The following is a 16,561-nucleotide window of genomic DNA, read 5'->3' as shown; positions in this document are numbered from 1 at the left end:
ATCAATCAAAGCTATAATTGGTTCTTTTAAATTTTCCAATTTTATCAAAGTTTCTGTAGTAGCTCTTGTCCAATGACTTCTAGAATAATGGCTAGAAGCTTGAATGACATCTTCTTTTTCTGCAAATCTTACTCGCATGTCATTCCCAGAATTTTGTATTTCATCTTCTTCATCTCTATTGCTTTCTATTGTACTTATTCCTTGTGCATTTGATATCATTGAGTCTCTTATAGATTTTTATTTTTTCTTTATTATATCAATAATAACTTCATGAAACTCACACTTTGGAATTCCTAGAATTTCATCAATTGTGAATTCAACCTTTCCACTTAAAATCTGTTCCTCCAATACCTTCTTCAAATCTGTAGCAGCTTCAATATCTGATTGTAATTTATAAGCAAGAGCCTTTGTTTTATTTTTTTTCAATTTCCCTTCTCTTTGTAGAAATATTCTCTATTGTCTCTTCCTGTATAGGATTCTTTTGTTATTGTGTTTTTTCTCTCCTTATAGTTCTTTTTGAAGGCCCTTCATTATTTTCATTTTTCTTCTATTAATGCTTCTTATTGAATCCTTGCAATATGAGCATGCACAGATAATCTATCTATTGGATCATCCCACCCAATAATCTATCGAATGTTATTACCAACACATTTTAATTCATCTCTAGTAAAATTTTTCCTTTCAGCATAACTCATTGCATTTGTCAACAAAGAACTAGATTTTCTTGGATATTCAAGATTTATACTTAAATATTTATTAGGATTTGCTTCCACCTAATATGTTGATGCTTCATTGCTTGAGATTGTATGCACTTTAAAAGTATCTTTGACAAATAACTTCATTCTTCCTTTACCAAAATTTGTTTCAAATTTTTTTCTACTTTCTATTAAGTGTATCATACTATCTTTTAAAAAAATAATTCTTTTACATAATATCTCTATAAAATCTTCACATTTCCTCCTTGAATGATCTATGCTATCACACCACATGCACCTATGTATTATACCCTCCATTGATCCTAGTCTTTATTTTTTTGATACCTTTGATGATTGACTCTTCTCTTCAAGTTTTACAAATTTTATTTGCAAATCTCTCATCTCATATATGATTTCATTGATGCCTATTTCTTCTTTTTTCGATGTAGCCATTGAAGATTGAATCAAAGATGTTGCATGGATAGTAGACACCTTTACCTTAGATGCTTGTAATGGTCTTTGAATACTTAACCCATTATTTCTTCTTTTTTCTTTTTGCCAACAATCCTATCGCATCTTCTACTTCTTTCTAATTTATTGTTAATCCTTCATCTTCTTCTTTATCTTCAAGCAAGATTTCTAACTTCTCTTGCAGCTCTCTATCAGCTGCTTGAAGAAAGAGTTCTATCTTAATTAGATCCAATAATTAACTTTGTTTCTTCAATAAAGAAGAATATTACTTTTCAAACTCCTTTAGTAATTTTGTTGCTAGAAGATCTTTCTTTGGTCTTTCAATCCATTCAAAAAAAGACTTTTTTGTAACCCTATCACTATCTTCTAAGAGAAGCTCATCCTTCAATGCTTGAAAAAATTTCTACCATAAACCTCCAAAATATCCTATAAGAAACTTTACTTGGTTTCTTATCTCTTGTGTAGAGGCTAATTCAAATAATTGAACCATCTCCCTTTCTGAAATACGCCTCAATTCTATTTCTTTTATATAACATCTTAAATATTTTATAATATTCTTTCTTTCAAATTGATCAAACTTGTCTACTATCGCTTGTAATTCTTTTATTACCTTTTTGACTATTAACTATATTTCTAAGATAATTTGCTGTAATACTTTGAACTAAGATCTCTTACATTATAATAATTTCTATACTCTTTTACCTATTAGTCATATTACATCATGATAGTGCCTTCTCCAATTGATTATTTTGAACTTTTAAGTTTTTTTAATTTACTATTATTATCTCCTAATAAGTTATTCGATCGAATTAGTGGTGAAAATGATAGATTTTGAAATTATCTGAATTGGACTTTATTGACTAGTAATGTATGCCACTCTACAGAACAAGTTTTGATAAAATCAGTAGCTTCCATTATTGAAAATGTATCCAAGGGAATATCCAATTCTTCTATGATTCCCTCACTCGTAGTTAACGGACTCACAAGAAACACTGGTCTATTGACTGAATTCTCTGTGAGTGTTCTTGACAATTTCTCTGATGGTATATACTTCTGAAATATTAAATGTCGATTGGCTTTTGAGTACACTCGGATGTGCCGACAAGCATGCAACCATGGCTGAATCCAACTCTGTTGATATTTCCTTTTAAAATTTTGTTCTTACTTGTTGCGCAACAAATTTCTTGCTTGTAATCTCTCTATTCTTTCTTTCGACTACCACATTCTCTTTACTATTAAGTTCTCACTCTTAATAACCATACTTTGTCATTATATTCTACTGAGTCTACTTTCTATTTTCTATCTATTCATTTAGCAGTTAATTCTTAACACTCAATGCTATTGTCAATCCCTAGCAATGGCACCAAAATATAATTGTCATTTTATTTATTCTATAAATTCTTTTCAAAATAAACTTGTATAGGGAGATTTGAACGTAAGAAAAGACTAAGTACATGAGTTCTATTTGTTAGGATTACACAATTAAATATATTCCAAATCACTAAAAACACCAAAGAATACTAAAATGCTTTCCACTTCCTAATAATACTCTGCAATCACTGATAAAAACAAAGCACAACTCTCGCATTGTCATAAAAGACTGCTTCAAGTACATAAATTCCATCCAACACCAGAAATAACAGACTTCTATTCTAAACAAATTGTCTTCACACAATATCTATAATCACAAACTTCTTTTGTCAAAACACACACAACTTTCAATAAACAATAATCATAATCTTCCATCCAATAACAATCTTCCATAAAATTTGATAACAAACTCCCAATATCTTCTCACAATAATCCAACCACTCAGTACTCCAATTACATAATCAATAAGTCATAAATCAATCTCTGATTTATTCCACAGATTCACTTTACAATATTCAAAAACTATCCATTACTTTTCAACAATAAAGAAATAAAAAGGTAGCACTAAGCTTACCCCGGCTTATGACTATCACGGTCTAGTTCTCATACTAACTTCTACAATTCCTATATATTTACTCTCTATTCCTAGATTCTAATTGTAATCTTATAATTAATCACTTTTAATAACTAAGTTAATTATTCGGCCTCTTGAACTGACTATTCTATGGACTATTAGTCTATTTTATCAATATCTTATAAAATCGAACTAATATCTACTCTACAACTATATTTGGAGACTATATGTCTCAAGAATTTTCTAGATGGTGTTGAGATAAAGAGAGTTTGCATCAAGGAAGCACTGTACTTTTGGCTACTACTAATATTCAATCAAGTCTAAGATATAAAAATACCAAGTTTATATATATAAAATTTTCTTTTTTTGAGCAATTACATCAATACATAAGCCCAAGTACCAAGAAAACATCCAAATGTATGATAAATTATCTTAAAACCTTATATATCCTTATGAGAAATATTTTCTGAATTTCAATAGCTTATATCTCATGATCGGACCATCCAAACAACCTTAAATTTTACATAAAGTATTGATATACTTTCAAAAACTACGACAAAAAAATTCAAATAGAAATTCGTTACAAATCTTGAGATATCATCAAAATCCTAAAAATAGCTTTAAATCCTAGTTTATATACACCTATGTGCTAATTTCTTTATATCTCATAAAATAAATATTCAAATACTATAAAACTTTGATCTATAGCTTTTTAACTTAATAACTCACATTTATGGAAATTTTGAGCCAAAATTTCATCTAAAAACTCAAGATATGTCTCCAACCATTACTATTAATAAAATGACTTACTTACTACCTTTGAATTACATGTGCTATCTTCAATGCCCTATAACGCTTTTATCTAGACTTGGAATTCATCAATTAGTATATATAAAGTGTAGCTAAGAAAGTTTTCTCTCCAACTTTAGTCTTTGATCTTTCATTGCTTTCTATACGCATATGTTATGCTTCAAAGAATGACAGTAGCTACAAATTTGTCAGCTTAACTTTGAACACTTATATCTCCTTCACAAAAACTCGAAATTATACAAATTCTTTACCAAAATTATACCAAAAATCTTGAATTTACTTATTGTAGCCTCTTAAGCTTAAATGACTTTGAAAGAAAAACCCTAATCTCTAATAAGGCCTCGGGCAGCCTCCTTGAAGTCCATTGGATATGGCCTTCGAGCAATAGGAATGATGATCTCCATTCCTTGCCTTCATCTAACCATGCCTTGCTTTCATCCTTCCCAATAAGCCTCCTAATAGTTTAGACTTTCATCTTTAGACTCTAACCTTCTCTTAAGTTTTATACTAAATATCTAAATCTTATATAATATAAACACTATAATCAAAATAGATAAATCTCCAAATAAATTTTTCTATATCATTTTTCTTTAAATTTATTTACTAACCACTCTAATCTATATCAAGACTTACAAACATATTATATGTCTTAATTAATTTTTACATACTATAAGCAATTATAGTACGACAACAGAATACCAAATTGGCATTTATCAGAATTCAACAATATCTCGTATCTAGCAAATTGATCCGAAGATTTATCTAGGCATTTCAAATGATCCTATTTTATATTGAAAGTACAAAAGCCATCTAAAAATATCTCCATAAACATTCGTAAGTATTCTTGAAATGCTTAAGTCATCACCCTTTGAAATATGGCTAGAGTATTATATAATCTAAATGGTATAATGCGATAAGCAAATGTTCTCCAGTTCATAGTAAAAGTAGTCTTTAATTGATATTTCTTTGTAATTTTAACTTGATAATAATTAAAAAATCCATTTAGGAAAGAATTACATTCATACTCTACTATGGCATCCAATATATTATCCATAAAAGATAATCAAAAGTAATCTTTTTTGGTAGCCATATTTAGTTTTTGGAAGTTATGGAAATTTTTGATTTTTCCATTCTTCTTCTATACTATAACGATTGAAAAAACCCACTCATTATTTAATATTGGATAAATAAAACCAACCTCAATAAGCTTGTTTAATTCTTCCTTCACTATTAGAGAATATTTTGGATTAAGTCGATGTTGCCTCTAAGAGATAGATTTAGCATCCTCCTCCAAAATGATGTGATGCTCACATACTTCTGCGGAGATACCTTTCAAATTAGCATAAGTCCAAATGAAAGTGGATTTATGATGAATGAAAAGTTCTTTCCAATATGTTAATTCCTGATCTTGAATACCTTTGTAAATTTTAATTGTTTGAGATATTTCATTTGTTGCCAAGTTAATAATTTGAAATAAAGATTGAGCTACCTTTTCTTATTTCAACTCCTTTGTCGGTTCTCATCCATTCATGAAGTCTAACATATTGGAGGTACTCAATTTTGATTCCAGTACATTGACCTAGTGCACATCATATTTGTTCATCCAATCTGTAATAATATGATCAAAATTTTCCATATCTGTTAGATGTATTAAATATTCTCTTTGTCTTCTACATTGATACACTATCCCATGGTGCAGAATTATCTCAAAAGACACTCCCTCCTTTGGTACGACGGTGTCTTCATTAGAACTGAGCTCATCATCAAATGTCGATTTTGAAGCTGACATTTGAGATTCTCCATGATAGTGTACTAGTGCTGTGTTTTGATTTGGCTACCATGTGAAAATAATATGATTATGTACTTAATGTATAATTTATTTAACAACATGGTGAAATTCATTTTAGTAGATTTTAGTTGGTTGTAGAATATAATTTGATTATTACTTTGAGAAGTTAAGATATTGATTTGGGAGCTACTGTCACATTTTTTGGCATAACGCACGCGTATAGGTAGCAATTAAAGATTGATGACCGCGACTAGAGAGAATACTTTTGTAGCTACACTTTTTGCAAAAACAACACAAAATAAAAAAATACCTGTATCACAGGCTAATAGACCATCTAGGGTTGGGCCATTGACATCGCACCTTGGAAAAGCACCACTGCCAAAAGAAAAATGGGAAGAAAGGATGGAAGTTGATAAAGAAAAAGAGAAGAGTAAGCATGTTACTTATAAGCTTCAATCAGATATTAAGGCAGCCACAGATTTGAAAGGAGTGTTGGAAGAAAGAGTATTGAATGCCAAGATTGGATTTACTCTACGAGAAATTTTAGGCATTGCAAAGAGAGGGTTTCATGAAGTCATCATAGACACTATTAAGCGAAAGTGGCAGTTGATAGGAGAATCTGCTATATCTAATGCTTTGAATACAATCTTGACTGAAGAAGAGGAACATGAATTGACAGAATGTTGTATCAATAAAAAGGGAAAATTTGATTTGGATGAATACAAGGATGATGACAAGGGCCTTGGACACTATATCAAGGGACCTTAGACAAGAGCCACCACAGAGACTTTAGTAAAAATGGAAGACTTGGTAGAACCAGTAATTGCTCTCATTGACCATGGATCTGAAATTAATATTATGTCAAAAGAAGTCTATAAATGTGGAAGGTGGTCCATTGATATTAACCATGGATGGATGATTCGGACAGCAAATAATACACGAAGAGATCTTTATGGTGCTTGCCTCAATGTGAAGATAAAAGTTGGAGATGTGACCATAGAACAAAATCATTTTGTTCGAGACACTACGTCATACCCAATGATTCTTGGTCAACCATATATTACAACTGTGAGGATGAAAACCAAAGTTTTAGATGATGGATCAACATGTGCCTATATTAGAAGTGAAGATGGAAAAAGGGCAATGCAATTTCTAACAGTACCTACTAACCATGAGTGTAATTGGAATTATCTACGGAGTGATTTATTACTAAGGATTACTGAAGAATTTAAAGATTTTTGCAAGGTACCACTATAGAGCGAGAATATAGTGGTACATCAAAGAAAGTATTCTTACATAGAGAGAATAATATCTTTTATACAGGGCATTTGTGAAGGTATTAGAAAAGACATATATTTCTATACAAATGAAAAAGTAGAAGACATGGATTAAAAAAAAAAAAAAAAAAAGACAATATTGGGAAGGTGATATGACGCCGACCACAACTTTTTTCCTTCTTTGTGCATACTAGAGGATGCACAAGTGTAGAGGGGGTGGATGTCATGTTGTGATTCGGCTACTATATGAAAATAATGTAATTATGTACTTAATACATAATTTATTAAGTAACATGGTGAGAGCCATGTTAGTATATTTTAGTTGGTTGTAGAATATAATTTGATTATTACTTTGTTAAGAGGTTGTTTAAAAAGATTACTATAGAATTTGTATAACTTTAATTTCCTTTTGATAGTGGCTTTTAAGATTGATTTTGGTTGATAGTAACTTCTAAATATTTAGAGTCACCTTTCTTAGACATTAGTGACATTTCAAAACTTATTTTGATTCTTTTATTTGGTGTTTAGTATTAAAGAAAAGAAGTCTAAAAGCTACAAATACTTAGCATCAGCAAGGATCGTAATCTAAGAGAAGTGTGAAAAAAGATAATTCTTACTTCCAACACTTTTTACTTATAGGTAGTGGTTTCCTCACCAACGAGGCAACTTCCATATTTTTGATATTACATCCATTTCTACCTCATCCAATTAAATCCTTGATGCCACCACAATAACTTACTTTAACTCTTTGTTATTTTTTTACTATTAGTAACATACTATGCTTAATCTCTATGTGGTTGTAACTAAGCAAGTACTTGCTGATCTTCAATACTCTCACTTTGTTAATAGTCAAAAGGCTTTTAATCCTAATCTCCTAATCAAGTCATGATGTCTATCCTTCACTAATGCCTTTATAAGTACATCAACAAGCATGTCATTTGTAGCACAATACTTCATACCTATTAACCATCTTCAATCTTCTTTCGTATGAAATGATGTTGAACATCAATGTGCTTGGTCCTTCAGTGATGTTTTGGATTCTTGGCAATTCCCATATACCATTGTCTATAAGAGATTGGTACTCTTCTTCCATAACCTTCTACCACTTGATTCCATCTTCACACTTCATACCATTATACAAAGATAATGGATCAACAAGAAAAGCAACTTTGAAGGAGGATGTGATCCTTCCACCATTCGCCACGTTGTCTTCTTTCTTTCAAAGGATATTTCTTTTCACCTATAGAAGAACATTCGCCTTCTTGTACTCTTATACTCCAAAAACTCAACATCATGATTTTTGATGATCTTCTTAGTTTCCAAGCACATTAGCCTATATGCCTTAGTACCTTCACAATAACCAAGAAATACACACTTTGTATCTTTTGCATCAAGTTTGGACCTCATACAATTTGGTGTTTTTGCATATACAATGTAACTAAAGGTCCTCATATGAGAAATGCAAGGTTGTCTCCCACTCCAAGCTTCTTGTGGTGTCATTGATGCAAGAGCACTTGTTGGACACCTCTTTCTTGTATACACTACATTCACCACAGCTTCCGTCTAAAACTCATAGCCAAGATTTTGAGCATGAAGCATGCTCCTTGCCATCTCTACAATAGTTTGATTTGCCCTTTCAGCAACACCATTTTGTTGTGGACTATATGGAGTTATAATTTGTCTAGCAATTCCTTCATTCTTCAAATAAACATCAAATTGCTTAGACATGTACTCACTTCGATTGTCTGTACATAGCACCTTGATCTTGCATTCACTTTGGTTCTCAACAAGTGCTTAAAACTCCTTAAACCTCCAAAAACATTCACTCTTAGCTTTAGGAATGTAGATCTAAATCTTTCTTGAATAATCATCAATGAAAGTAAGAAAATACCTTGATCCTCCAATATTTTTCTTCTTCATAGGTCCACATACTTCAGAATGGATAATCTCCAGCAACTTAGTAGCGAGTGTTGCTACACTCTTTGAAAATGAGGCCCTTTGTTGTTTGGCTTGTATGCATCCTTCACATGTAAGTTGTTTTGCATTATGGCTTGTATTACCAAGATCTAAGCTAGTTACCATGGTCTTGAGCTCTCTCATGCTCTTCACATTCAAATAGCCAATGAGATGATGCCATATATTCAACTTGTCTTGGTTTGATGTAAACTCAGCAAATACGGCTACCTCCACTCCATTCACCTTCTTACAAATGAAGTAGTACAAATTTCCTTCTTTTAAGCCTTTGAAGACCTTGTCTCCACTCAATGTTCTTACAAAACATCCATTCTTGTCAAATTAAACTTTAAAACCTTCTATTACAAGTTTACTCACCGAGAGTAGGTTTTGCTTTATCTTAAGTACATGAAGGACGTTTTTGAGTCTAATCCTATTGGTTTGTCTCTTCACAACCACCTCCACCATAATAGAGCCAATTCCAATGGCTTCACATGTACGACTATGTGCCAATTCCATGTTTGATATTGGAATAGCCTCATAAGCGTCAAATGAACACTTATAAGGTGTCATATGCTTGGAACAACCTGAATCTACAATCCATCTTGATATGGCGGCCATCGAGGTCCCATTTATTGCTGTGAATGCATAATCTTGACTTCTAAACTCATCTTGTATACAATTTGCATTCTCTTTCTTCATCTTTTTGCTTTTATAGCAATTTCGAGCAAAATAGCCTACTTTGCTACAAATGAAGTAAGATTTGACATTATCTCATTGATTTGAATAGTTGCCCTTATCTTGACATGAGTAGAGTGCTGAATCTTCACTTTGAGGATCCTTTTCTTTCTTCTTGGTTACTTCATGGACAAGTCTTACCATGACACAATCCATTATAAGTTCTTCTAGTTTGATGGATTCCAATGCCACAATAAGGTAGTTGTAGGATTCAAGAAGGCTCATTAGCAAGGTCATGACAATATCACTTTCTTCTAAAGGCTTGTCAACAATTGCTAGTTGGTTTGCAAGAGCCTTTACCTTATTGACATAAGCCATGAGGTCTTCACCTTCTTCCATCTTGCAAGTAAAGAACTTCCTCTTTGTATAGATGATGTTGGATAAGTTTTTGCTCTCATAGATATTGCAAAGAGTCTTCCATGCGTCCGTTGGTCCTTTGCAAGAGATAATGTGGGAGAAGTTGGCTTCATCCACATTGATTGCAATCAATCCAAAAGCCTTCTTTTTACGACATTTGAACTCCTTCTTCTCCTTCATATCAGCAGCTTTGCTTAGAGCCTCTTCACTTTCATCTACAATATCCCAAAGATCCAAAGACGCCAACAAAAGCTCCATTTTTACCTTCCAATGGTAGAAATTGTCACCTCTAAACTTCTCAATAACTCTCAATCCTTCACCCTCACTTGAAGCCATGTCTAAGGAAGAGTTGTATCAAAAAAAATTGTAAGAAGAAGTCCTAATGCTCTCAAAAATCAGCAAGAAGGTTTTGTTGCCTTACAATCCCAGAATCGTTCTATGTGAATAAACTAGTATTTTAACTCTTAAAAACTCTCTCAACTTCACTTCCAAAACTTGTTACAAGTCTGATGGCTTATTTAAGTGTCTCAAATCTGATTTGCCACTCTAATATCTTTCTTATGCTCACAAATCACCTCTATATGCCATAAGAGGCCTTTTAAGCACAATCAGCAATTTTAGGACATGAAATCATAAAGTTAGATTGCCAAGGATCTATCTCAGCAAAAGTACAATGCAAACTTTGTCTATAGATAAAAAACAAGATACTAACACCAAAATGCTCTTAACCACAAATAAGAGTAAACCATGATCTAGAACTAGATCTGAATCTGATAGTTAGGTTCTTCCAAAGCCTAACATTAGCAACAATAACTTGATCTACTCCACACTTACAAAACAACTTCAAAGAACTTCAAAAATTACTCAAGGAAATGTGAGTGGGCCCATAACCTATTAAAGAAAAAAAGTCTAAAAGCTACAAATACTTAGCATCAACAAAGATCGTAGTCTAAGAGAAGTGTGAAAAAAGATAATTCTTACTTCCAACACTCTTTACTTATAGGTAGAGATTTCCTCACCAACGAGGCAACTTCCATTCTTTTGATATTACATCCATTTCTACCTCATCCAACTAAACCTTTGATGCCACCACAATAACTTACTTTAATTCTTTGCTACCTTTTTACTATTAGCAACATACTATTCTTAATCTCTATGTAGTTGTAATTAAGCAAGTACTTGCTGATCTTCAATATTTAGAACATAAATTATGTAAATCTTATAAGAAAAAAGATTGAAGAAGGATTTTGGTAGCAAAGGGAGTAATTAAGGCACCAATATAGATGAATGGAGATGGATGATGAAAATCTCCATTCCTATTGGTCAAAAATCATGACCAATAGACTTTGATGAGGCTGCCCAAGGCCATATTAGGGATTAGGGTTAGTTTCTCGAGACCATTCGAGTTTTGAAGGCTAGAATTACCAAGTTTAGGTTTTTGGCTATAGTTTTGGTACAAGTTTTGTATGATTTCGAGTTTATATAAAGGAGATACAAGCACTCAAAGTTAAGGTGTTGATTTTAGAGCTATTGTCACTCTTTTTGGCATAACGCACGTGTACGGATAGCAATTGAGGATCGGCGATTGCGACTGGAGAGAGCACTTTTGCAGCTATACTTTTTATATACTGCTTACTAGATTCCAAATTGAATTGAAGGAGTTATTGGATTTTGAAGTCAGCATATGCAATCTAAGGGTTGTAAGTAACCCGATTTGCTAGTGGTTGTCTCTTGAGCTATGTCTTGAGCAATTTGACAAGGTTTTGGCTCAAAATTTCAGGAAATGTGTAATTTCTTGTTAGTAAACTTTGTGCATAAGATTTATGACATTTGAGTATTGGATTCTTGAGATATTAAGAAAATAGTTTTCAAGTACTCGTAAATTAGGGTTTAGAGCATTTGCTAGGGTTTCTTAGATGCCAAAAGATCGGGAGTGAATTTTCATTTGGTTTATTTTGTGATAAAATTTAAGGATGAATTATATCTATCTTATAAATTTGAGACAAGTTGAACGGCTAGATCAAGAGTTATGATTTTCTAAAGTTTGGGACAAGAAAATCCTTCGCAAGAAAAATGTGTTTTGAAGGAATTTTGATATATTTGAGTTTTATGCAAAATAAAGGAGTTTTGGGAGGATAAAAAAAGATTCATATAAAGGTTTAAACTACACTCTCTATAGCTAGATACCCAGTGTATTCTTTGATAGAAAATCACACCATACAACACCGGATTATAATTTGGACCTTAAAGGTTATTAAAGGCTTGATTTTGTCTATTTGAACAATTCCCCTTCTAGCCAAACGTATTTTTTATTTAAACTTGATTGACATCCCATTGAGTAAGTGGAATCATGGTATGATTAGCAAACTGTTGTTGTTTTTTTAATTCTAAGAATTAGCTGCCAAATACTTTCCTCCACAAAATGTACATTGTACCATCACTTGTCGAAGAGAAGGACATTTTGTCACCAAATGACCTTGGCCCTTACAATTACTACACCATATATTGGGCTTAGTATTGGTAGGTTTTTGCCTCTTCATTTTATCCTTTGCTATATTGATTTCCATTTCTTTAATTTTTTTAGTCAAATTTAACAATAAGTTTTCATTAGAATCTTTCAAAACTGATACTATTGGTAATCCTATCATAGTCAATGGTTGTTGCTCGTAAAAAAAATATAGAGACTGTAATATTACTATGTTTGGTGGTATAACTTGTAATATGGTGACATTAACTGTTTCTTGTGTATTGACACTTGAATTTGCCCTTGTATCAAACATTCTTGAATAACTAACTACTGCTCTATTCCATACTGAGATTTGATAACCTCCTTGAACTGGAATCATAGTGGCTCTTGTTATTAAAAATTGGTCATAATGTCATTCCTCTCAAACCTTGGTTTGATTAAAGGATATAGTTATCAAATTTGATTGAGCCTCTTTTATAAATCTTTTTAGTTCAAGTAGTTGCAATCTGTTGATTAATATAGAGAATACAAAAGCCTTCGGTATTTAATCATTTAGCCACTTGCGGAGTATATGTGCCATATGGCCATAATACGATTCCACTGCCTTTCTTGGACTCATTTTGCTATTCATTAATGTTTCTCAAAGTTGATCATCAAAACTAATTAGGTAAAAATGGATTAAAACTATATTCTTCAATGCTTTTCTATTAAAAAATTAACCCACCTGTTGGCAGTCATATAATTCAAATGTCATATCTTTTAAAATCATTGGCAGCCATCACAACCAAATATCTTCAGTTCTGCCATTATTGGCGATATATGCGATCAGAAACTGAGACAAGTATTGATCTAGATCTGAACTTGGCAAGCTCCTAAAAGTAGGTAATGGAGCCATGCTAGTTATACAATTGTCCACATCACCCATTTGAATTGCAATTGGAACTATTGGACTACTTGTTGTCATTCAAGACAATAATGTATCGCTTAATCTCTTATTAAAATAACCACTACCTTCTCCAAATATCTTTTTTGAACTTACCAATCTCCCCAATTTTCTATTAATATTCCTAAATAAGTTTATTGATTGAATTGGAGGTGAAAATAACAGATTTTGAAACACGCTGAATTGGCCCTTATTGGTAAGCAATTTATACCATTCTACGGCATTAATTTTGACAGAATTGATAGTTTTTTCTATTAAAAAGGTATCCAATGGAGTACCTAATTCTTCTATATTTCCTCTACTTACTATCAATGAGCTCAATAGATATGCTGGACTATTGATTAAATTTTCCGCGAGTGCTCTTGATAATTTTCTTAAAGGTATATATGTTTGAAATATTAGAGGTTAGTCAACTTCTGGATATGCTCAGATATGTCAATAGACATGCAACCATGGCTTAATCCAACTATTTTGATGTTTCTTTTTTAACTTGTATTCTTGTTCATTTCGTAATAATTTTCTTTATTTTAATATTTTCATTCTTTATAATCATAATCTTTCATTATATATTGCTGAATTTGCTTCCTATGTCCTATCTAACTATACATTTTTCTTCACTTTCAAACCAATTTTGATTTTATAATATCTTTGCGTATCATCCAAAACTTACTCATTTGGCAGTTAATTTCTAATATGTAATAATATTGTTGATCTCGAATAATGGTGCCAAAATATGATTATTATTTTATTTACTCTATAAATTCCTTTTAGAATAAATTTGTATAAGGAGATTCAAACATAAAGAAAGAGTAACCACATGAGTTTATACATTAGGGTCACAGAATTAACCATATTTCAAACCACTAAAAACACCAAAGAATACTACAATGCTTTCTCTCACTAATAATATTTTTTCATTAATTGATAACAATAAAATACAACCGTACACTCTCAAAAGATCACTCAAAATACATAAATTCTATCTAACACCAAAAATAACAAACTTCCACTCTAACTAATCTGGCTTCATATAATTTTTGTAAGCATGGACTTCTTCTGTTAAAACACACACAACTCTAAATAAACAACAATTATAATCTTCCATCCATCAATAATCTTCCATAGAATCTGATAACAAACTCCCAATATCTTCTCATAATAATTCAATCATATGATACTTCAATTACATACTCAATATCTTATAAATCAATCTCTAAATTATTCCACAAATTTACATCTTAGTAATCAAAACCTAAAATAATAAAATTAATAAGAAACAAGAGATAGCACTAAGCTTATCTTGGCTCATGACTATCACAATCTAGCCCTTCGAATATCTTATATCATTGCTATATACTTAGCCTTAAAATTCTAGATTCTAATCATCATTCCCTATTTAATCAATTTTCACAAGTAATTCAATCATCCGATGTACTGAATTGACTACCCTAGGAATGATTAATCTACTTTATGAATATCTTATAAAAATAAATTTCTATCCATTCTACAATAGCTTGCAAAATAAGCTAATTATGTGGCACATATATAAAAAATTTGCCTTATAAGTTAAGATATGAGTCTTGCAAAATCAACATGTTTTGGAGGTTCTATAGAATATCACCATGAAGCTTCTAATTAAGAGTATATATGAAGGCAAGAATAAAGCCTTCTTCACTTTTGTCAATGGTTTTTAGTCTTAGTCTTATTTCAAGACTTTCTATATCTATGAAAGAAGTTCAAAGTCTATGTCAAGAAGTTGTGCAATTGAGGAAAATAAGTCTATCAGTCTCACAACCAAATTGAGGGAGATTTGCTTCTATAAGCTGATGATAGCTAAGAATTAGTATACACAAGAAGTTTGATGGAACAAGATCAAAGTTTTGAGACTTTTTACAACAAGTTAAGCTCTACTTAAAGTTACATTCTTTCCAATATGCGGATGGATTTACTCAAGTCGGCTTTAAAAGTGCACTTCTATCTGGAAGTTCTCTTTTTTAGTTTACACCTTCAATAGAAAAGGATTCATGACTTTTTTATGATTTAAATTCATTCTTAGAAGTATTTACAGCCACATTCAAAGAAAGCGATTGAAAACGAGTAGTAGAGACCAAACTCTTATCTTTATGATAAAGATCACGATTAGCCACCACATATACTATTGAATTCCAAAACCTTGCTTGTAATATGGATTAGAATGACAAAGAAATTATGAATCAATTTTGATATGGATTGAAGGATAGCATCAAAGATTTGTTATAAACAATGCCAAAAGTAAAATCTTTAGAGCAATTTATTGCTCAAGCCATTACATGCAACAATCGATTATTTAAAAGGCATCAAGAACAAGGACTTGGCTAGAGAGAAATAAGTCAAGTAATAGCAATAACTCCCTAGTTTTTTGAAACATTGTTGTATTATGTGTTGTCCTATTTGAGAATGCATCGGGCATGTGGTTATAGAAGGTGGGATTGTGTGATATAAATATCCAAAATTTCTAATATATTTCATCCATATAAGAAGAATGTAGTTTGAATTTAAATCAAAAGTACTTAAATCTAATACAAAGTACTAAAAAATATTCTTCTTAGCTATATCAACTATACATAAATTCCAATTGCCTTATTTCTTCAATAGATAGGTAATTTTGAACTTTCTTTGCAAACCTTAATTCTAATCAGCAAGCTTTAGCAAATTATAGCCTGTGATCTAACTATTCACTTGAAGCAAAATTTTGCATACAAATGCCACTATAAGTCTTATATGTGCTTAATTAGAATTCATTCCAATTCAACTTACAAATTGTGAAAAAATGCTTGAAAATCACATTAATGTTACTTGGCAACTATCTAGAAAGTTGATACAAATGTTTCAGCAGTGATTTCTCCTTATCTAATTGTTAACTATAATTCAAAATTTTTATGTAGCTTGATTTTTAAATCTTCTAATACCATGGCAAATTTTACCTTGATCCAACTAGTATATCTTTAGATATCATAGAAATCCTACTTAACTCCAAACTTCCAACTTTGAATACAATCTAGTACTAAAATCTAGGTATCTTCTAATTGCATCATTGGATTATTACATAATTTTATATACACTAAGTACACCTAATT

This window comes from Physcomitrium patens, chromosome 13 (assembly GCF_059467195.1).
Source record: "Physcomitrium patens ecotype Gransden chromosome 13, ASM5946719v1, whole genome shotgun sequence".
NCBI lineage: Eukaryota > Viridiplantae > Streptophyta > Bryopsida > Funariales > Funariaceae > Physcomitrium > Physcomitrium patens.
The sequence above is the reverse complement of the archived record's forward strand: the minus strand, read 5'-3'. Positions refer to the sequence as shown.